At 38.9% G+C, this 25482-nt stretch overlaps 1 pseudogene; it reads left to right on the forward strand.

The window, feature by feature from the left end:
• The window catches only part of LOC101085534, a 67600-nt pseudogene that overhangs the window by 40659 nt on the left and 1459 nt on the right, over positions 1 to 25482 (forward strand).

Genomic DNA, 25482 nt, shown 5'->3' on the forward strand with positions numbered 1-25482 from the left:
TATGGTTCTGGGAAAATTGCATATTCACATGTAAAAGAATGAAACCAAACCCCTATCTTACATTCTCACAAAAATTAACTCTAAATGGATAAGAGACTTAAATATAAGACCTGAAACCATCATAAGAAAGAATATCCTTGACATTGGTCTCGGCAATGATTTTTTGGGTATGACAACTAAAGCACAAGCAACAAAATCAGATACAAATAAGTGGGACTACATTAAACCAAAGAGCTCCTGCACATCAAAAGTAACAATCAACAGGGGCGCCTGGGTGGCGCAGTCGGTTAAGCGTCCGACTTCAGCCAGGTCACGATCTCGCGGTCCGGGAGTTCGAGCCCCGCGTCGGGCTCTGGGCTGATGGCTCGGAGCCTGGAGCCTGTTTCTGATTCTGTGTCTCCCTCTCTCTCTGCCCCTCCCCCGTTCATGCTCTGTCTCTCTCTGTCCCAAAAATAAATTTAAAAAAACGTTGAAAAAAAAATTAAAAAAAAAAAAAAAGTAACAATCAACAAAGACAATCAATAGAATGGGAAAAAATATTTGCAAACCATTTATGAGATAAGAGCTTAATATCCAAATTATGGAACTCAATAGCAAAACCCCAAATAATTTGATTAATAAAGGGCAAAAATCAAAATAATTTGATTAATAACAGGTACATGAAAAAGTGTTCAATATCAGTAGTCACTAGGGAAATTGAAATCTAAAACTATGAGATGTCACCTTACATCTATTAAAATGGCTATCATCTAAAAGATATAACACATGCTGGAGAGGATGTGGACAAAAGGGAAACCTCATACTATTGCTGGGACTGTAAACTGGTACAGCCACTATGGAAAACAGTATGGAGGTCACTTAAATAATTAAAAATAGAACTACCATATGACCCAGCAGTATCACTTTTGGGAAGATATCCAAAGGAAATGAAAACACTAATTTGGAGGGATATCTGCACCATCTTGTTCGTTGCAGGATTATTTACAGCCTCTAAGACATGGAAACTGCTTAAGTTTCCACCAATCAATGGATGAATGGATAAAGAATGATCTATTGTGTGTATGCACAATGGTGTGTGTGTGTGTGTGTGTGTGTGTGTGTGTGTGTGTGTGTTAGATGATGAAATACTCAGCCATACAAAACATAGAAAATGAGGATATCTTGTCACTGACAACAGTATGGATGGACTTTGAGAGAATTATGTGAAGTCAGACAGAAAAAGACTATTTGATGATCTCACATATATGTGGGATTAAATGCAAAACATAACAATACAAAAATCATAGTAAAAGGAATCATATTTGTGGTAAACAACGGTAAGGGTTGAGGAGAAGGGAAGAGGAGAAAGGTGATCAAAAATGCTCAAACTTCCAGTTACAACATACGTAAGTACTAAGGATATACTGTACAGCATGATGACTATAGTTAACTATTTTAGATGTTGTATGATATGTATAAATATTATTAAAGTTCTCATTATAAGGAAATATTTTTATCTATTTCCTCTTTTTATTATATCTTTATGAGACAATGGACACCAACTAAACTTACAGCAATAATTATTTCACAATATATGTCAAGCCCTTTTGCTGTATGCCTTAAACTTATACAGAGATATATGTCAATTATATCTCATTAAACCTAGAAATAAAATGCTTCCCCAGCTCATGTACCAAGAGAGAGTTTCAATATAAAGATAAATGTAAGAATGTTCCACATAGAAGTCCTTGGCCTGAAGGACACAGTAACTGAAATGAAAAATACAGGGTTCAGCAACAGAGTAGATGAAGTGAAAGAAACAATCAGTGCACTTGATGACAGGGTGGTAGAACTCTTCCAATCAGAGAAGCAAAAAAAATAATAAATAGCGAAGATAGGGGTGCCCGAGCGGCTCAGTCACTTGAGCACATAACTCTCGGTTTTGGCTCAAGTCTTGATCTCACAGTTCATGGGTTCAAGCCCCACATGAGGCTCCACATCTGGCAGTGCAGAGCCTGTTTGGGATTCTGTCTCTCTCTCCCTGTCTCCCTCTGTCTCTCCCCTGTTTGCATTGCCTCTGTCTCTCTCAAAATAAAATTAAAAATAAATTAAAAATAAAAAAGTAGTGAAAATAATTTAAGGGACTTATGTGACAATATCAAACATACGGACATTCACATTTTGGGGTCCCAGAAGAAGACAGGATTGGCAAGAAAAATTATTTGAAGAAATAATGGCTGAAACTTTCCTAACCTGGGAGAAAGAGACATCTAAAGCCAAGAAGCTGAAGGAGTTCAAAATTAAGATGAACCCTTTTTCTAGATCTGTCTCCTGAGGCAAGGGAAATAAAAACAAAAATAGACTATCAGGGCTATTTGTACAGCAAAGAAAACAGTCAACAAAACTAAAAGGCAGCCTAATGAATGGTAGAAGATATTTGCAAATAACATATATATATATATATATATATATATTTTAATTTTTATTTCTTTTTAAGAGACAGACACAGAGGGCGAGTTGGGGAGAGTCAGAGAGAAAGGGACACAAAGAATCTAAAACAGGATCCAGGCTCTGAGCTGTCAGCACAGAGCCCGACATGGGGCTCAAATTCACGAGTGGTGACATCATACCTGAGCCGAAGTCAGACACTTAACCAACTGAGCCACCCAGGCACCCCTGCAGATGACATTTCTGATAAATGCTTGGTATCCAAAATATGTAAAGAGCTCACATAATTCAATACCCCAAGAATAAATAATTTAATTTAAAAAATGGGCAGAAAACATGAAAAGACATTTTTCTAAAGAAGACAGCCAAGTGTCCAACAGACACAGGAAAAAGTGCTCAACATCACCCACCATTAGGGAAATGCATATCAAAACTCCAATGAAGTATCACCTCACACCTGTCACAATGGCTAAAATCAAAAACATAAAAAAGAAAAGTGTTGGTAAGGACGTGCAGAGAAGGAACACTGTTGCACGTTGGTGGAAATGCAAACTGGGGTAGTCACTCTGGAAAACAGGATGGAGTTTCCTCAAAAAGTTAAAAATAGAACTACTCTATGATCCAGTAACCACACTACTGGGTATTTACTCCCAAAATACAAAAATACAAATTCAAAGGGACACATGCACCTCTATGTTTATAGCAACACTAATTACAATAGCCAAATTATGGAAAAAGCCCAATTGTCCATGCATTGATAAATGGATAAAAAAAAAGCAGTGACACACACACACACACACACACACACACACACACACACACACACACAATGGAATATTACTCAGCCATAAAAAAAAAAAAAGAAATCTTGCCATTTGCAATGACATGGATGGAAGGAACTAAAGGATATAATGCTAAGTGAAATAGGTTAGAGAAAGATAAATATGATTTCACTCATATGTGGAATTTAAGAAACAAAAGACATGAGCAAAAGAATAAAAGATAAAAAAGAAAAAAAAAAGAAAGAGCACATTGTATTAAAAGTGCTGAAAGAAAAAAACTGCCAAATAAGAATATTCTACTAAGAAAAGTTGTCCTTCAGAATGGAAGGAGAAATAAAGGATTCTCTAGATAAGAAAACACTGAAGGAGATCATCAACTCTAAACCAGTTTTATAGGAATGGTTTAAGGGACTTTTCTAGGCTGAAATATAAAAAATGCTAATTATTTATAGGAAAACATATGAAAATACAAATCACACTGTGAAAGGTAAATATGTATACTAAAATTCAGAATAACCTGATGCTGTAAATATAATTAGATAATCAATTAAAATGAGATATCATTTATAAAGCTAGTATGATGGTTAAGGGACAAAAGCAGTACAAATAATTGTAATTATAAAAATCTATTAATGGACACACAATATATTCAGATGTAAGCTGTAAAATAAGAACATAAAATGTGGGGAGAGGGAGTAAAAATATAGAGCTTTAGAATGCATTGAAACTTAAATTGATAGAACTTAAAATAGTTTTATATATATATACAAACCACATGAGCAGAAACCTCTTGTAAATACACAAATGATAAAGGAAAAGGAACATAAGCCTATTGTTACAGAAAATCATAAAAATCACAAAAAGAATTACAAAAGAGCCGGACAATGATAAGCACAATGCTGAGAATGTAAATTGGCATAGTCACTACAGAAAATAGTATGGAGTTTTCTCAAGAAATTAAATAGAACTATCATATGATCAAGTAATGTCACTTCCGGGTATCTCTCTGAAGAATAACAAGACGCTATCTTCAAAGGATACATGCACCTCCACGTTCACCGTAGCATTGTTTACAGCGGCCAAGGCGTGGAACCAACCTCACTGCCATCAATAGTCGAGTGGATAGCATCCGACTTTGGCTCAGGTCATGATCTCACAGCTTGTGAGTTCGAGCCCCGCGTCAGGCTCTGTGCCGACAGCTCAGAGCCTGGAGCCTGCTTCGGATTCTGTGTCTCCCTCTCTCTTTGCCCCTAACCCACTTGCATTCTTTGTCTCTCTCAAAAATAAACATTAAAAAAAATTTTTTTAATTAAATAAGAAAAAATAGTTGAGTGGACAAAGAAGATTGGTGTGTGTGTGTGTGTGTGTGTGTGTGTGTGTGTGTGTGTGAATGTGTGATTTAACTTGAAGGTGAAATCAGTAACCAAAGGGTTCATGGGATTACTAAGTCCAGCTGCAACTTTTTACCCAGACCTTTTAGTTTGCCTTTAAATTTCCCTGATTCTCCTATTTTGGGGAGGTGGATTTGAGATATGCTCACCATTCTCCTCATTGAGCTGCCTTCCCAACTCTCCCCTTGATGGATACTCCATGTCTCAGTGATTGGTTCTGTTACTTGTCAGCTGAGCTGGGGTTTGGCTACAGATACAGTGGACCAGGCAAGACATCTTTGCTTGTGGTTTGTCAGCCCCTGACCAGTAACGGGAGTCCTGTGATGTGTCCCAACAGCTGCCCTGGCTCTTTATTCTAGGGACTGTTCTCTAAGGCCCTGCACCAACTGGAACCTTCAGGACTTAATTTCACTGTTGCAGCAAGGAAATGGTTTTTGCTTTGGTTTTGGACAGATGTTTCTTGCGGAGTACTTCGTGTGTGAAGGCACATGAGCTTTTCTTCTTTTCTTCCCTTGTTTGGTTTGAATCTTTTCGCCTTCTTTTTCACTTGCTTGGGAAAGCAATGACCAGGAAGCTATTTGGTGCAGTTAGTGAAGCCCCGACTTTAGGACAGGCACTGACGCTCACAGAGGTACTCTGGGCTCCATTTGGCTTACTGACTGCTTCAGTTGATAGCTTTGGATAAAGATAGCTGTGTTCTAACTGGAAAAAAGCAAAATAATAATTCAGTTCCTGAACGCGGCCCTCCTAGGCTGTATTCTCCCAAACTGGGCAATGGTTAGTTATGAACCCATGAAAAGGAAAAAAAAAAATTTTTTTTTCTAAGTCTGCTTGGCCACAATCATTATTAGGCTCCAGGGAAAAAGGACTAATGGATCCATAAATTGAAATACCATTTTAAGATTATTTGCATCTTGTTTGTGTATTTGTCTGTGTATGTGTTAAATGTGAGATATTTTCTGTGCCTTTGCATGGTAACTTTGCTAACACTGGGAAAAACCCTGGTTGGTTTAAAAGCAAATGCTTGTGAGAACTAGCTGTTCTAAAAATCAGAAAATACAATCTAACCCAAACATTTTTCAGGTTCATTTGATCTGGGAAAATATTTGGTATTAAAGCTAATTTACGGTTGTTGGTTTTATTAAAATGGACATGTCTTTAGAGTTACCAGCATTAGAACTTTTTTTTTGGTTTCTTTTTGAGGGAGAACACAAGCAGGGGAGGGACAATTAGAGGAGGACAGAGGATCTGAAGCAGGCTCTGTGCTGACAGCAGTGAGCCTAATGTGGGACTCGAACCCACAAACCATGAGATCGTGACCAGAGCTGTAGTTCAACTGACTGAGCCACCCACCCAGGGCCCCAGCATTAGAGCTTCTGTCTGTATTTACTGAAAGGTAGGTTTACATGATCTCTGTTGCAAAACTTGTCAGAAAAGAAAAAGCATATAGTATGTCTTTCTACCACCAGTTTGTTCTTAGCATTTTATTTTGTTCTTTCCATTTGTTGGTTTCAGAGGAAAACCTTAAAGTTCTAATAAATATAATAAGACTACTAGAAACAACTCTGTATGCAATGAAACAGACTGGTTATTCAAAGAGGGAAAACTTAGGACAAAATCTGAATGTAAAGAAGAAAGTAGGAGGTTTGTGAGAAGGGAATCTTTGGAAGCAGATGTTATGCATGGTTGGGAATAGGATTATTGAGATCAATATGTGGAAAAAAATTTATTAGAAAGTGATCAACACCTGGCAAAGAGAAAGGAGAGTAAGAAAAGATCAGGCAGAGGTTGGGCACTGATACAATATCAACAGACTCCTTAGCTGACTCTCAAAGGAGTTACAAAAGTTGGATTATCTTTCAGAATCATTCTAATTTTGGGCAAAAGGGCTGCACTTTTATACGCTCATATTGAACAGTCATTGGATGTGACCACCCGGGAAGACGGTGTGACCTTGGCAAGGCAGGTGTCTGCATTCGAGGCAATTCCTGATGGCATCTGAGAGTTGAGGACTGTTAGGGTTAGGGTCAGGGCAGCATTCCTAGAGTGGAGAGTCCGTCATTCCTGATGGAGATTCTTATCAGCACATGACCGCATCCACCAGAACTGAAACCCACGCAGTGCCCTCTGTGTCCATGTCTCAATCAGTGTATATCAATATGGGTGATAAAGGAGGAAAAAAGAGGGACTGCACAATTTTTTTTAAAAAAATTCTCTTGTGGGGCGCCTGGGTGGCTCAGTCGGTTAAGCGTCTGACTTTGGCTCAGCTCGTAATTTCACCATTCGTGAGTTGGAGCCCCGCATCAGGCTCTTTGCTGACAGCTCGGAGCCTGGAGCCTGTTTCGGATTCTATGTCTCTCTCTTTCTCTCTGCCCCTCCCTTGCTTGTGCTCAGTCTCTGTCTCTCTCAAAAATAAACATACATTAAAAAATTTTTTTTAGTCGTCTTGTTGCAATAAATGTCTTTACACCAGTATAAGATTGGAATTGATTTTTCTGTTAAAATGAGAGTCTTAGATTATTGGTCTATGTTTTGTCTTTATTAAGTCTTCGATCACTTAAGTAGTTTATTTGGTATGTCAAATTACATGAGAATCATTGTCAAGTAAGTGATAATAACCCTTCTTAAGTTGTATCGTATGGCTGAATGCAAATAACTGTTCCAAAATATATAAAATTCCTAAGGTTTTGATATGTCCTGGTATAACATCATCATTCATAATTCTAATTATTAAAGTGCTGTGTGTCACAGAGTTTTCTTGTCAAGATAAATGCAGGTCTCTGGTATCTTTAAGATCCTAAAACTAAACTGAGTGAGAATTTCTGGAACTAATAAAAAAAACTACATTCAGACAGATGAAGAATAACATGGGGATGAATAAGTTGAAGAAAATTATATTTTTTATGCCTCTTGTTTGAAAGATGGCTGATTCTCTAATGTTTCCTCTTCCAGTTTTAAGGAAACTTTTTCTCTTAAGCTATGTCTGACTTACAAAAAATTGGTTAAAAACACAGGTTTATCTTTTCTCCCTACCTTATCACTCCAGAATTCCAACTCTCAGTGACTATTTTTATATCTTCAAGGCAGTGTATTTATTTGCATAAGTTGAGTAAGAATCTATTCTCCTTATGATAGGACACAATTGGTTATATTGCCAAGGCTTTGACTGGAATATCGTATTTGAGAGGGGCATGCAAAGACTAAGATATGACCAGACGGCTTTAAGGAACTAGGGTTGACTTCATGGAGCCAATATAGCCCCTTGAAAAATCAGCCTGGTACCTTATTTAAGGGTTCCCAGCAACCTTGCTAGGTGAGTAAAAAGGGTCACTTCCTGGCAGATGCAGGAACCAGAGTATTTTGGGAACTTTGACAAGAGAAGAATTCACCCAAATCTGTAGATATTGCAGGTGGAGTCTGATGGTAAGTGTTTGGCTTAGGTTCTTAGCCTTGAAAGGCTGTTAAAAGTTCAATCTGAAATTCTTTATAAAAAGCTCCAGTAATGCAGATTTAAAAAACCCCAAAACTATATGCCCAATCACTAGTCTCACTATGCTTATGTAAATAATTAGGCCAAATTTGTTAAAACTTATTTTACAAACAAATTAGTTTAATTTGCCTATCTTTGGTGGAAATGAAGGTGATTTGGGAGAGAAATGATGTTTAAGTGACACCTTTGTGGATGTTATGTTCTTGAGTTCTGATTAACTGTCTTTGAGTGTTGCTATTTGCCCATAAAACTGGGTTGGATCCTGAAATTCTTCTGGTTTCCTTGAATAGAACTAACATTTTGCTGTTTTCTGGAAACCTTGCAAACTGAAGCTAGACAGCTTGAAGTAAACATCACAGAAAATTGCCACAACAGCCCCATGTTTTCCTGGTACTGTATGGGCCGCTCAGAAAGATCACCAGAACAAGTTGTTCCAATAGTCTCTATTTGACAAATCTACCATTGGAAAATCCAGACCTTGAGAGTCCACAGACAAGAGCAGTTTTATGGATTAAGAACTACGAAGAGCTGGAGGCAGTGATTTTCGGCTGCCAAGGACACCATAAATTGAACTGTTTGCCCAAGGGAACAATGAGGCAGATTGATCCACCAAGCTGGCAGCACACACAAAGACTCCAAAGCCCAGTATAATGGCTTTAATATCAGACACTAAGAGGAGGTAAAGAGTAAGGAATCAGACAGCTGGCACTAAAGGCAGCTGGAAACGGAATGAGCAAGAGAGCATCTTTATTCCAGAACATATTGTGCAAAAAATAAGTAGTCACGTTTATCAACGCACCTGTTATAGGTGAGATGCCATATTTCAATGGATCCAGAAACGGTTGGGGGGTCCTCATCTTCAGAGACTGATGAAATTACAGTCCAAAACGTGACATTTGTGCTACACCTAAGACTGGGATTCCATCAGTTTTCAAAGGTATGCAACTTAGAGGCACTCAATCTGGAGAATACTGGTAGATAGACTTTACCATGATGCGAAAACAAGAGCGGGTTGATTGATGTACTCCACTGATGTGCCCTCATACTACTTGAATCCTGGAGACTTAGTGTTATTAAAGACCTGGAAGATGGGTATCTGAGTAGCTCAGTCGGTTGAGCATGTGACTCTCGATTTTGGCTCAGCTCATGACCTCAGGGTTGTAGGACTGAGCCCTATATCAGACTCCACACTGAGCTTGAAGCCTGCTTAAGAGTTTCTCTCTCTCTCCAAAAGAAAATAAGACCTGGAAAAGCAAGTACCCAAAGGACCAACCTCCTGGGGCAGAAACTTATGAGGTGCTAATGAGCAACATTCTTCAATGAAACTAAAAGGAACGGAGCTGTGGATTTAACATACTCTAATTAAACTGGTTCCACAAGAAACTACAGGTCCTATATACCCTGCCAGCAAGGAGAACACGAAAAAAAAACCTGCTTGGACCAACAAGCCTCTGATAGACATGAAATTACTATTTAGGAGGGCTAGTTGAGAGAAATCAATAAGTCTGCAAAATAAAAGTATTGATCCCCATGAATTAACAGAAGTGCTATGTGTACCCCCAGGTTACATTTTTGTCTGTGGATATAAATATTTCCCTTGGCGATATAAATATTTAAATAGCTGGAGTACAATAAAAGGCCTTAGACTTTTTGGCCAAGTAATTCTAGGTAATAGAATTATTTTAGATTATGTTTTGACAGAACAAGGAGGTGTTTGTACAGTAGCTAATTCATCATACTACAAGCTACTTGGTTACAACAAATGTACCCTAAGGCCCTAGAATCAGATCTGGAAATGGTTTTCAGGATTTCCCAAGGAATTAGGTCAATCTTACAAGAATTACTGAAATGTGAAATGTCTATATTCTTAATTCTCCTTTGCTACTTAGTCATAAAATATAGTATAAAATGTTGTACAAGAACTATTAGCCAAAGAACAAGAATGTTGGTAATGCAGAATGTTGGATTTCAACCTGGAACTGAAGAATATTTCTAAATGAGTATATTCCTCTAACCTTGATCTTCATTCACCCCATTTCAGCAAGAAGAAATTAGAGCCATCATTGTCCCAATTCCCTCAAGAATAAAGAATCGTCAAAGATAATGAGGATTGAAACTTTGTAATCAAAGCACTAATGGGACCAATAACCACAATGGCAACTTTTTGATTATTTTAAATTCCCCTGACTTGCCTCCTTCGGGAGGGGGATTCGAGACCTGCTCTCCTGTCTTTTCATTTAGCTGCTTCTCAAATAAACCATTTCCTTGGTGCATAGTCTAATGCCTCAGTGATTAGCTTTGATGTGTGTCCAGCAAATGAACTTGGGTTTTGTTACAAGGGCATTATATTAAATGAAGTAAGTTAGACAGGGAAAGACAAATACCATATGACCTTACTTATATGTGGAACATAAGAACAAAAACAGTCAATTCTTAGATATAGAAAACAGATTGGTAGTTGCCAGAAGCACGGATTGGGGAGTGGTGAAATTGGTAAAGGGAGCCAGAAGGTACAAACTTCAAGTATAAAATAAACACTAGCTATATAATGTACAGCATGGTGACTACAAAACTGTTTTGCATACTTGAAAGCCACTGAGAGACTAGATCTTACTTACCACAAGAAGAAATTTTCTAACTATGTGTGGTGTTGAATGTTAATTATTATTGTGATCATTCCACAAGTTATACAAATATGTAATCATTATGTTTTACACCTGAAACTAGTATTATATGCCAACTATACCTCAATAAAAATAACAGCAACATGGTAAAAGCAAGAGGGAAGGGCATTTCATTGCTATTCTTCCCTGAACTCCTCTGGCAAAATAAAGGCATGAATACAGTTTAACCAGGAGACCAGGGCAAAAAAGACAAGCATCTCAGGAGTGATTCAAGATGGTGGATGAAAAAAAGACTCTGAACTCCTTTCAGGGGCACAACAAACTTACAGCTACATATGGATTAATTTTCCTCTAAAAGGGATCTGAGAACAGGAAGAACAATGCCTCCATAACTAAAGATAAAAGCAACGCATCAAGGAGGGTAGGAGAGTCAAAAATACAGCCTAACACTAGACCCCACCCCAGTCTTAGTGACTCCATAATCACAGAAGGAATGCCCCACATATGGAGCATTATCTCAAGGGATTACACCCTACATCAAGCACCCCCATTCTGGTGGCCAGCACCAAAAAGACAAGCCCCCAGCATGACTGGTTTTGGAAGTCAATGGGTATTAAGACCAGGATAATCATGTAATTATAGGGAATGGAGATCATGCTCTTAAAAGGCTCATGCACAAATGCATTTGCCTTAAAATCCAGTACAAAAGCAACAAATAAACTTAGACTAATTTTCAACTGGCTGCAGGATAGGCAAGAATCTGCAGGAACTTTACCCAAGGACAGAAGCACTGGTGATGTCATTTTTGCAGTCTCGTGCTCAATGGCTGGTGATGGAGCAGACAGAAACCATTATTGATGTCTTCTCTCTAGCCTACTAGCACTAGAAAGCAATCTCTACCCTCCCCACTCCCTATCCACAGCATGCAGTACCTGAGCCACAACAGGGTTAGGTGAGTGCTCCAAACCATGCCCTACATGTACAATGGATGAACAGAAACTGGACTAACCGAGTGGCATGAGCCCTGAATTCTCAAGGAAATAGTCACGGCCTGATCACAGCCAGCAGGCACACAACCCCACTTCATGGATGCCCATAGAGTGCCTGGCTCTTATCGACAGGGAAGATTGCATTTTGGAGCCACCCAGAACAGCTCCTACACAATATAGTTCCTTCAAGACTAATGATAGTAGCCATTTCTTCCAATACATATAGACAAACCCAGACAGGCAAAAATGAGGAGACAGAGGGCTATATTCCAATACAAATAATAAGGCAAAATCCTAGAAAAAGATCTTAACAAAAATGAAATAAGCCACTTATTTGATAAAGAGTTCAAAGTAATGGTCCTAAAGATGTTCACCAAACTCAGGAGAAAAATGAGTGAACACAGCAAGAACCTCAACAAAGAGACAAGAAATGTAAGAAGTATCAAACAGAAATTATAACTGAACTGAGAAAACTAGAGCAGCTCAATACCAGAATAGATAAAATAGAAGCATGAATCAGTGAGCTAGAAGACAAAGCAATGGAAAATATCTACACAGAGTGGCAGAATGAAAGAGAATTTTAAAAAGTGGTGACACCTTAAGAGACCTCTGGGACTATATTAAGTGGAATAATGTTCACATAGGGATCTGGGGAAGGATAAAGATACATAGATCTGGGAGACTTCCAGGGAATGTGGAGGAGTAAGAGGACTAGATAACACCCACATCAGTGCTAATAACCCAGAAAATGACCTGAAGACCAGCAGAACAGATGTTCCACAGCTAAATGTAGAGAAGAGCCCACACTGAAGAAGGTAAGAAGGCAGAGAGGTGATTGGAAGCCAAACAGACCCACGGGACTGTTCATGGGAGGGAGAAATGCCACAGGCATAGAAAGAAGAGAGGACCAGACCCTCATACCAAGCATCCCAAATATAAGTAGCTTGTTTGAAAACCAGAGAGGCATAATGTCACAAGTTCTTATAGTCTATGGGGCTCAAACCTAGAACTTTAAAAATCAGTGGGCTCAGCAGGAAGCAATAGGAAACTAAGTCCATGCCCTTAAAAAGACAGCACAACAAACAGCTCCTGAGAAATACCAGCATAAGAGCAGCAGTTTGAAAAATACTGCTGTATACAGGAGGGAGATTTGTTTACTAATCTCATAAAACATGCTGGAGGGGCAGGAACTTTGGGGGACCTCCTGGGACAAAGGAGCTGGTGGCACCATTTCCCTCCCCTGCCCCCCAGAAGAGACGCAGGAACCTGCAGAAGGGAGCACAGTGCCAACATTATGTAACTTGCTAACAGTGTGCCCTGCCCTGCAGTTTCCTGTGGACATGCCCACTCCAGTCAAGCCTCTGCTCCAGCCAGGCCTCTGCTCTGTGTCCTCACACACAGCAGACCCACACAAACATTGCTAACACCGTGTACCTCATCCCCGTTCTCTGGCAGACCTGACCCCTCTAGTAGACCCTTGGCTGGAGCCCATCGAAATAGGTGCCACAAGCCTGGTATTGTGCAAGCAGCCCCAACAGAGACTAGTGCCACTCCAGAGTGACGTCTGCCTCAGATAGAGAGGAAGATAAACACACACACACACACACACACACACACACACACACACACACACACACACACTTGCCAGTTTGGCTGCAACCCCAGTAGTGGGCTGGAGGCAGGTATCTGGTTTAACTATAGGCCCCACCCACAAATGAAAGTTTCTCTGGGGACAACAAAGGGAAAGCACCCTGCAATTTTGTGCTACTGCATCTCTGGCAAATGCCTAGTCTGACTCAACTCAAGCCCACAGTGGCCTCAGACTGGCCCACTTACACAACACAGGCATCAAACCCTGCTCACAAAACTCAAAGAGAACCATGGCAAATAACTGGACTGAAGGTGAAAGTGGTCCAGCCACAATGGTAGGGTGAAGTCAAACCCCATAAAAACACCCCCTGAAGCACCAGGTTCTAACGAACAGGGGTCACTGCACTGTAAGTCACCATAGTACCTCTTCTTCATAAGACCACTGCTTTCAAGAGCAGTAGCTATACGTGACTTTGCTAACACATAGAAAGAGACACAGAGGTACACAAAGTGAGGAGATAGATATGTTGGATCTAACATATGTTCCCAATGAAAGAACAGAAGTTCACAGAAAGTGGGCTAAACAAAGCAGAGAATTTGCCTGATGGAGAATTTGAAATAATTTTGGACTTGAGAAAAGAGGGAAGGGCCCAGTGGGACCCTTAATAAAGAGAGAAGAACATAAAAAAGAACCAGTCAGGGTGAAGAACTCAATAACTGAAATTAAAAACATACTACATGGAATAAATAGTGGACTACAGAATCGATCAGGGACCTGGAGGACAGAGTAATGGAAAACAATAAATCTGAATAGGAGAGAGAAAAAATATATTAAAAAAATGAAAATACACATAGGGAACTCAACAACACCATCAAGTTTAATAACATACATATTATAGGTATCCTAGAAAGAGAATAAGAAAAGGGGGCCGAAATTTTAAGAAATAATAGCTGAACACTTTCTGACTCTAGAGAAGGAAACAGAAACCCATATCCAGGAGGAATAGAAAGCCCCAACAAAATCAACCCGAGGAAGTGCACACCAAGACGCATAGTAATTAAAATGGCAAAAATTGGTAATAAAGAGAAAACATTTTTTAAGGCCAGAGGAAAGAAAGCAGTTACATACAAGGGAAACTCCATAAGGTGATCAGCTGATTTCTCAGCAGAAATGGCAGGCAAGAAGGGAGTGGCATGATATATTCAAAGTGTTGAAAGAGAAAAACCTGCAGCCAAGAATATCCTATCCAGCAATGCAGCATTCAGAATAGAAGGAGAAGCAAATGTTCCCAAACGAAAGTTAAAAGACTTAATGACCACTAAACCAGCCCTACAATGTATGTTAAAGAGTACTCTTTGAGTGGAAAGGAAAGACCATAAGGAGGAGTAAGAAAAGTAGGAAGCCCAGAAGAAGTAAAATTAAATATATCTATAAAAATTAATCACGGGATTCACAAAATTAAAAGGATGTAAATGATAACATAATATATCTAGACATGGTAAGGAAAGGAGTAAAGAAGATGCTCAAATTTAAGCCACCATCAACTTAATAAAGACTGTTATGTGCATAAGATGTCATACGTACGTGTAATGGTAACCACAGATAAAAAATCAGTAATAGATACGCAAAAAATAAAGAGAAAGGAACCTAAATATACCACTAAAGAAAGCCAGCAAACCATGAGGAAGAGAGCAACAGAATAAACCAACAGAAAAGGACTACAAAAAATAAAAAATAACTTAAAGAAAAAAAAGTAACACAGTGGGAGTAAGTACATAATTATCAAAAATTGCTTTGAATGTAAATGTACTAAATACTGCAATCAAAAGACATAGGGTGATGAAATGGATAAAAATGAATGACCCAGTGCTGCCTACATGAAACTCATTTCAGACCTAAAAACACATGCAGAATCAGAGTGAAGGTATGGAAAAGCACTTGTCATGAAAAAGGAATTTAAAAGTAAAGGTATTAACACTTATATGCGACAAAATATTGTCTTTATAATAAAGACTATAACAAGAAACAAGGAAGGATACTACATCATTAAAAGGACAATCAAATAAGAAGATATAGAAATTATTAATATTTATGCACCCATCATGACAGCACCCAAATACATATGGCAGCTCAAGATAATAATAGAAGCATTCAAGAGTACTACACTAATGCTAGGGGATTTAAAATCCCACTTATATCAATGGATAGATAATCCAAAAAGGAAGAGAAGAAACAGTGGCTTTGAATGACATATTGGATGGGATAGATCGAACAAACACATTCAAAATATTCCATCTCAAAGCAGAATACACGTTCTTTTCAAGTACACATGGAACATTCTCCAGACTAGATTACATAATATGCCACAAAACAAGTCACAACAAATTTAAAAAGATTAACGTCATACCATACATCTTTTCTGACCTCAACACTATGAAACTAGAAATCAGCCACAAGAAAAAACCTGGAAAGAACACAAATACATAGAGGTTAAATAACATGCTACTAAATAATTAATGGGTCAATCAAAAAAACAGAGGAAATCCAAAAACTCACAGAGACAAGTGAAAATGAAAACACAAAAGTGAAAAATCATTTATTTTTTTATTGTTTTTAATATATGAAATTTATTGTCAAATTGGTTTCCATACAACACCGAGTGCTCATCCCAAAAGGTGCCCTCTTCAATACTCATCACCTACCCTCCCCGCCCTCCCACCCCCCATCAACCCTCAGTTTGTTCTCAGTTTTTAAGAGTCTCTTATGCTTTGGCTCTCTCCCACTCTAACCTCTTTTTTTTTCCTTTTTCCTTCCCCTCCCCCATGGTTTCTGTTAAGTTTCTCAGGATCCACATAAGAGTGAAAACATATGGTATCTGTCTTTCTCTGTATGGTTTATTTCACTTAGCATCACACTCTCCAGTTCCATCCACGTTGCTACCAAGGGCCATATTTCATTCTTTCTCACTGCCATGTAGTACTCCATTGTGTATATAAACCACAGTTTCTTTATCTATTCATCAGTTGATGGACATTTAGGCTCTTCCCATAATTTGGCTATTGTTGAGAGTGCTGCTATGAACATTGGGGTACAAGTGCCCCTATGCATCAGTACTCCTGTATTCCTTGGGTAAATTCCTAGCAGTGCTACTGCTGGGTCATAGGGTAGGTCTATTTTTAATTTTTTGAGGAACCTCCACACTGTCTTCCAGAGTGGCTGCACCAGTTTGCATTCCCACCAACAGTCCAAGAGGGTTCCTGTTTCTCCACATCCTCTCCAGCATCTATAGTCTCCTGATTTGTTCATTTTAGCCACTCTGACTGGCGTGAGGTGATACCTGAGTGTGGTTTTGATTTGTATTTCCCTGATGAGGAGCGACGTTGAGCATCTTTTCATGTGCCTGTTGGCCATCTGGATGTCTTCTTTAGAGAAGTGTCTATTCATGTTTTCTGCCCATTTCTTCACTGGATTATTTGTTTTTTGGGTGTGGAGTTTGGTGAGCTCTTTATAGATTTTGCATACTAGCCCTTTGTCCAATATGTCATTTGCAAATATCTTTTCCCCATTCTGTTGCTTGTCTTTTAGTTTTGTTGGTTGTTTCCTTTGCTGTGCAGAAGCTTTTTATCTTCATGAGGTCCCAATAGTTCATTTTTGCTTTTAATTCCCTTGCCTTTGGGGATGTGTCAAGTAAGAAATTGCTGCGGCTGAGGTCAGTGAGGTCTTTTCCTGCTTTCTCCTCTAGGGTTTTGATGGTTTCCTGTCTCACATTTAGGTCCTTTATCCATTTTGAGTTTATTTTTGTGAATGGTGTAAGAAAGTGGTCTAGTTTCAAACTTCTGCATATTGCTGTCCAGTTCTCCCAGCACCATTTGTTAAAGAGGCTGTCTTTTTTCCATTGGATGTTCTTTCCTGCTTTGTCAAAGATGAGTTGGCCATACGTTTGTGGGTCTAGTTCTGGGGTTTCTATTCTATTCCATTGGTCTATGTGTCTGTTTCTGTGCCAATACCATGCTGTCTTGATGATGACAGCTTTGTAGTAGAGGCTAAAGTCTGGGATTGTGATGCCTCCTGCTTTGGTCTTCTTCTTCAAAATTCCTTTGGCTATTCGGGACCTTTTGTGGTTCCATATGAATTTTAGGATTGCTTGTTCTAGTTTCGAGAAGAATGCTGGTGCAGTTGTGATTGGGATTGCATTGAATGTGTAGATAGCTTTGGGTAGTATTGACATTTTAACAATATTTATCCTTCCAATCCATGAGCACGGGATGTTTTTCCATTTCTTTATATCTTCTTCAATTTCCTTCATAAGCTTTCTATAGTTTTCAGCATACAGATCTTTTACATCTTTGGTTAGGCTTATTCCTAGTTATTTTATGCTTCTTGGTGCAATTGTGAATGGGATCAGTTTCTTTATTTGTCTTTCTGTTGCTTCATTGTTAGTGTATAAGAGTGCAACTGATTTCTGTACATTGATTTTGTATCCTGCAACTTTGCTGAATTCACATAACAGTTCTAGCAGACTTTTGGTGGAGTCTATCCAATTTACCATGTATAATATCATGTCATCTGCAAAAAGTGAAAGCTTGACTTCATCTTTGCCAATTTGGATGCCTTTGATTTCCTTTTGTTGTCTGATTGCTGATGCTAGCACTTCCAACACTATGTTAAACAACAGTGGTGAGAGTGGACATCCCTTTTGTATTCCTGATCTCAGGGGGAAAGCTCTCAATTTTTCCCCACTGAGGATGATATTAGCTGTGGGCTTTTCATAAATGGCTTTTATGATGTTTAAGTATGTTCCTTCTATCCCGACTTTCTCGAGGGTTTTTATTAAGAAAGGATGCTGAATTTTGTCAAATACTTTTTCTGCATCGATTGACAGGATCATATGGTTCTTATCTTTTCTTTTATTAATGTGATGTATCATGTTGATTGATTTGCGAATGTTGAACCAGCCCTGCATCCCAGGAATGAATCCCACTTGATCATGGTGGATAATTCTTTTTATAAGCTGTTGAATTCGATTTGCTAGTATCTTATTGAGAATTTTTGCATCTATATTCATCAGGGATATTGGCCTGTAGTTCTCTTTTTTTACTGGGTCTCTGTCTGGTTTAGGAATCAAAGTAATACTGGCTTCATAGAATGAGTCTGGAAGTTTTCCTTCCCTTTCTATTTTTTGGAATAGCTTGAGAAGGATAGGTATTATCTCTGCTTTAAATGTCTGGTAGAATTCCCCTGGGAAGCCATCTGGTCCTGGACTCTTATTTGTTGGGAGATTTTTGATAACTGATTCAATTTCTTCGCTGGTTATGGGTCTGTTCAAGCTTTCTATTTTTTCCTGTTTGAGTTTTGGAAGTGTGTGGGTGTTTAGGAATTTTTCCATTTCTTCCAGGGTGTCCAGTTTGTTGGCATATAATTTTTCATAGTATTCCCTGATAATTGCTTGTATTTCTGAGAGATTGGTTGTAATAATTCCATTTTCATTCATGATTTTATCTATTTGGGTCATCTTCCTTTTCTTTTTGAGAAGCCTGGCTAGAGGTTTATCAATTTTGTTTATTTTTTCAAAAAACCAACTCTTGGTTTCATTGATCTGCTCTACAGTTTTTTAGATTCTATATTGTTTATTTCTGCTGTGATCTTTATTATTTCTCTTCTTCTTCTGGGTTTGGGGTGTCTTTGCTGCTCTGCTTCTATTTCCTTTAGGTGTGCTGTTAGATTTTGTATTTGGGATTTTTCTTTTTTCTTGAGATAGGCCTGGATTGCAATATTTTCCTCTCAGAACTGCCTTCACTGCATCCCAAAGCGTCTGGATTGTTGTATTTTCATTTTCGTTTGTTTCCATATATTTTTTAATTTCTTCTCTAATTGCCTGGTTGACCCATTCATTCTTTAGTAGGGTGTTCTTTAACCTCCATGCTTTTGGAGGTTTTCCAGACTTTTTCCTGTGGTTGATTTCAAGTTTCATAGCACTGTCGTCCCAAAGTATGCATGGTATGATCTCAATTCTTGTATACTTATGTAGGGCTGTTTTGTGACCCAATATGTGATCTATCTTGAAGAATGTTCCATGTGCACTCGAGAAGAAAGTATATTCTGTTGCTTTGGGATGCAGAGTTCTAAATATATCTGTCAAGTCCATCTGATCCAATGTCTCATTCAGGGCCCTTGTTTCTTTATTGACCGTGTGTCTAGATGATCTATCCATTGTTGTAAGTGGGGTATTAAAGTCCCCTGCAATTACCACATTCTTGTCAATAAGATTGCTTATGTTTGTGAGTAATTGTTTTATATATTTGGGGGCTCCCGTATTCGGTGCATAGACATTTATAATTGTTAGTTCTTCTTGATGGATAGATCCTGTAATTATTATATAATGCCCTTCTTCATCTCTTGTTACAGTCTTTAATTTAAAGTCTAGTTTGTCTGATATAAGTATGGCTACTCCTGCTTTCTTTTGACTTCCAGTAGCATGATAAATAGCTTTCCATCCCCTCACTTTCAATCTGGAAGTGTCCTCAGGTCTAAAATGAGTCTCTTGTAGACAGCAAATAGATGGGTCTTGTTTTGTTATCCATTCTGATACCCTATGTCTTTTGGTTGGCACATTTAGTCCATTTACGTTCAGTGTTATTATAGAAAGATATGGGTTTAGAGTCATTGTGATGTCTGTAGGTTTCACGCTTGTAGTGATGTCTCTGGTACTTTGTCTCACAGGATCCCCCTTAGGATCTCTTGTAGGGCTGGTTTAGTAGTGATGAATTCCTTCAGTTTTTGTTTGTTTGGGAAGACCTTTATCTCTCCTTCTATTCTAAATGACAGGTTTGCTGGATAGAGAGATGGGTCACGAGTCTTATAGGTCTCCCTTTATATGTTAGAGCACATTTATCTCTAGCTGCTTTCAGAATTTTCTCTTTATCCTTGTATTTTGCCAGTTTCACTATGATATGTCATGCAGAAGATCGATTCAAGTTACATCTGAAAGGAGTTCTCTGTGCCTCTTGGATTTCAATGCCTTTTTCCTTCCCCAGATCAGGGAAGTTCTCAGCTATGATTTCTTCAAGTACCCCTTCAGCACCTTTCCCTCTCTCTTCCTCCTCTGGGATACCAATTATGTGTGTATTATTTCTTTTTAGTGTATCACTTACTTCTCTAATTTTCCCCTCATACTTCTGGATTTTTTTATCTCTCTTTTTCTCAGCTTCTTCTTTTTCCATAATTTTATCTTCTAGTTCACCTATTCTCTCCTCTGCCTCTTCAATCCGAGCTGTGGTTGTCTCCATTTTATTTTGCAGCTCATTAATAGCATTTTTTAGTTCCTCCTGGCTGTTCCTTAGTCCCTTGATCTCTGTAGCAATAGATTCTCTGCTGTCCTCTATACTGTTTTCAAGCACAGCGATTAATTTTATGACTACTATTCTAAATTCACTTTCTGTTATATTGTTTAAATCGTTTTTGATCAGTTCGTTAGCTGTCATTGTTTCCTGGAGGTTTTTTTGAGGGGAATTCTTCCGTTTCTTCATTTTGGATAGTCCCTGGAGTGGTGCAGAACTGCGAGGCACTTCCCCTGTGCTGTCTTGAATAACTTGCATTGGTGGGCGGGGCCGCAGTCAGACCTGATGTCTGCCCCCAGCCCACTGCTGGGGCCACAGTCAGACTGGTGTGTACCTTCTCTTCCCCTCTCCTAGGGGTGGGATTCACTGTGAGGTGGCGTGGCCCGTCTGGTTACTTGCACACTGCCAGGCTTGTGGTGCTGGGGATCTGGTGTATTAGCTGGGGTGGATAGGCAAGGTGCATAGGGGCGGGAGGGGCAGGCTCAGCTTGCTTTTCCTTCGGTGATCCGCTTCAGGAGGGGTCCTGCGGCACCAGGAGGGAGTCATACCCGCCACTGGAGGGATGGATCCGCAGAAGCACAGCGTTGGGTGTTTGCATGGTGCAAGCAAATTCCCTGACAGGAACTGGTTCCCTTTGGGATTTTGGCTGGAGGATGGGCGAGGGAGATGGCACTGGCCAGTGCCTTTGTTCCCCGCCAAGCTGTGCTCTGTCGTCCAGGGCTCAACAACTCTCCCTCCTGTTGTCCTCCTGCCCTCCCACTCTCCAAGCAGAGCTGTTAACTTATAACCTTCCAGATGTTAAGCCCCACTTGCTGTCCAAACACACTCCACCCAGCCCCTGCTTTTGCAAGCCAGACTTGGGGGCTCTGCTTTGCCGGCGGGCTGCCCCTCCACCCTGGCTCCCTCCTGCCTGTCCACTTAGCGCACACTGCCTCTCCACCCTTCCTACCCTCTTCCGTGGGCTTCTTGTCTACACTTGGCTCCAGAGAATCCATTCTGCTAGTCTTCTGGTGGTTTTCTTGGTTATTTAGGCAGGTGTGGGTGGACTCTAAGTGATCTGCAGGACGCGGTAAGCCCAGAGTCCTCCTACGCCGCCATATTCAAGCCAGCACTCCTCAAAAATATTTTAAAAGGCAACCAACGGAATGGTAAAGGTGTTTGCAAATGACATATCAGACAAAGGGCTAGTATCCAAAATCTATAAAGAGCTCACCAAACTCCACACCCAAAAAACAAATAATCCAGTGAAGAAATGGGCAGAAAACATGGACACTTCTCTAAAGAAGACATCCAGATGGCCAACAGGCACATGAAAAGATGCTCAACATTGCTCCTCATCAGGGAAATACAAATCAAGACCACACTCAGATATCACCTCACGCCAGTCAGAGTGGCTAAAATGAACAAATCAGGAGACTATAGATGCTGGAGAGGATGTGGAGAAATGGGAACCCTCTTGCACTGTTCATGGGAATGCAAACTGGTGCAGCCACTCTGGAAAACAGTGTGGAGGTTCCTCAAAAAATTAAAAATAGACCTACCCTATGACCCAGCAGTAGCACTGCTAGGAATTTACCCAAGGAATACAGGAGTACTGATGTATAGGGGCACTTGTACCCCAATGTTTATAGCAGCACTCTCAACAATAGCCAAATTATGGGAAGAGCCTAAATGTCCATCAACTGATGAATGGATAGATGCAGCAGAAGTGGTTCTAAGAGGAAAGATTATAACAATACAGGCCTACATCAATAAGCAAGAAATATCTCAAACAACCCAACCTTAACACCTACAGGAGCTGCAAAAAAGAAGAACAAGAAAAACCCCCAAACAGCAGAGGGAAGGAAATAATAAAGATTAGAGCGGTTATAATCAAATAAAAACAAACAAAAAATAGAAGAGATCAATGACACCAGGAGCTGGTTCTTTGAAAGATCAACAATATTGTTAAAACTAGCCCAGATTCATCAGAAAAAAAGAAAAGAAAAGAAAAGAAATAGAGGATGTAAAATCAGAAATCAAAAGAACAACTGACACCACAAATACAAAGATTATGAATGTTAAACAAAAAATATGCCAACCAATTGGACAATTTAGAAGAAATGGATAAATTCCTAGAAACACATAACCTCCCAAAACTGAATCAGGAAGAAATAGAAAATTTGAACAAACTGATTACCAGAAATAAAATTGAATCAGTTATCAAAAAAACAGAAGAGGAGGGGTGCCTGGGTGGCGCAGTCAGTTAAGCGTCCGACTTCAGCCAGGTCACGATCTCGCGGTCCGTGAGTTCGAGCCCCGCGTCAAGCTCTGGGCTGCTGGCTTGGAGCCTGGAGCCTGTTTCCGATTCTGTGTCCCCCTCTCTCTCTGCCCCTCCCCCGTTCATGCTCTGTCTCTCTCTGTCCTAAAAATAAATAAACGTTGAAAAAAAAAAATAGAAGAGGAAAGAAATCTTCCAAATTCATTCTATGAGGCCAGCATTACACTCATACCAAAACCAGAAAAACACTACAAAAAAAGAATTGCAGGCCAATATCTCTGATGAACATAGATGCAAAAAGCCTCAACAAATAGCAGCAAACAATATCTAAAAGTACATTTAAAAAAATCATTTATCACAATCAGGTAGGATTTATTCCTGGGATGCTAGGATGGTTCAATATCTGCAAGTCAATCAATGTAATACATCACATCAACAAGGGAAAGGATATGATCCTTTCAGTAGATGCAGAAAAAGCACTTGACAAAGTATAATATTTATTCATGATAAAAAAAACTCAAAAAAGTAGGTGTAAAGGAAGCATACTCAACATAATAAAAAGCATATATGAAAAATGCACAGCTAACACCATACGCAATGATAAAAAACTCAGCTCTTTCCCTAAGGTCAGAAACAAGACAAGCATGTCCATTTTCACTGCTTTTATTCAACATAGTGCTGGAAGTCCTAGCCACAGCAGTCAGACAACAAAAAGAAATTATAGCATCCGAATAAGGAAGAAGTAAAACTTTCACGATCATGACATAAAGTATATCTAGGAAACCTGAAAGACTCCACCAAAAAACTACTAGAGGTGATACATCAATTCAGTAAGGTCATAGGATACAAAATCAATATACAGAAATCAATTGCATTTGTATACTTGGATAATGAAGCAACATGAAGTAAAATGAAGAAAAAAATCTCATTTACAATTGCACCAAAAAGAATAAAATACCTAGGGATAAAGTAATCAAAGAGGCAAAAGACCTGTACTCTGAAAATTGATGAAAGAAATTGAAGACAACATGAAGAAATGAAAGACATTTTGTGCTCATGGATCAGAAGAACAAATATTGTTATACTGTCCACACTACTCAGAGCAATCTACATATTTAATGCAATCTCTATCAAAATACCAATAGCATTTTTCACAGACTTAGAACAAATTATTCTAAAATGTGTATGAAACCACAAAAGACCCCAAAAAGCCAAAGTGATCTTGAAAAAGAACAAAATTGGATGTATCACCATCCCAGATTTGAAGATATACTGCATAGCTGTAGTAATCAAAACACTATAGCATTGGCACAAAAATAGACATATGGATCCATGGAACAGAATAAACCTACGATTATATGGTCAATTAATCTTCAACAAAAAAAGGAAAGATTACGCAATGGGAAAAACTCTCTTTAACAAATGGTGTTGGGAAAACTGGACAGTAACACGCAAAAGAATGGAACTGGACCACTTTCTCACACCATATAAATAAAAATAAACTCAAATGGATTGAAGACCTAAATGTGTGATCTGAGACCATAAAAATCCTAGAAGAGAGCACAGGCAGTAATTTCTCTGATACTGGTCACAGTAACATTTTCCTAGACATGTCTCCTGAGGCAAGAGAAGCAAAAACAAAGATAAACTATAGGACTACATCAAAATGAAAACTTGTGCATGTCAAAGGAAACCGTCAACAAAACTAAAAGACAACCTACTGACCCAGAGAACATATTTGCAAATGACAAATCTGATAAAGGGTTAATATCCAAAATATATTAAGAACTTATACAACTCAACACCACAAAAACAATCCAACTAAAAACTGGACAGAAGACACGAACGGATATTTCTCCAAAGACACACAGATGGCCAGCAGACACATGAAAAAATGCTCATTATCAGGGAAAAAAGTCACTCATTATCAGGGAAAAACAAATCAAAACTACAGTGAGATATCACCTCACACCTGTCTGAATGACTATAATAAAAAACCAAGAAACAACAAGTGTTGGCAAGGATGTGGAGAAAAAGGAAGCCTTATGCACTATTGGTGGAAATGCAAACTGGTGCAGCCACTCTGGAAAACGGTACAGGGCTTCCTCAAAAATTAAAAATAGAATTACCACGCAATCTGGTAATCATACTACTGGGTATTTACCCCCAAAATACAATAACACTGACTCAAATGGATAATGCACCCCTGTATATTGCAGCATTATTTACAATAGCCACATTATGGAAGCAGCCTTTGATAAATGAATGGATAAAGATGATGTGGTACATATACACAATGGAATATTATTCAGGCATAAAAAAGAATGAAATCTTGCCATTTGTAACAACATGGGTAGAGTTAAAAGGTATAATGCTAAGTGACATAAGTCAGAGAGACACAAATACCATATGATTTCACTCATACATGGAATTGAAAAACAAAACAAACAAGCAAAGGAAAAAAGAAAAGAGAGAGAGAAAAAGAGATAAACCAAGAAACCAACTCTTAACTACAGAGAACAAACTGATGGTTAGCAGAGGGGAGGAGGGAGGGAAATGGGGGAAGTAGGTGAAGGAGTAGAGTATACTTA

The sequence above is a fragment of the Felis catus genome, chromosome B1 (genome assembly GCF_018350175.1).
Source record: "Felis catus isolate Fca126 chromosome B1, F.catus_Fca126_mat1.0, whole genome shotgun sequence".
Classification (NCBI taxonomy): Eukaryota; Metazoa; Chordata; class Mammalia; order Carnivora; family Felidae; genus Felis; species Felis catus.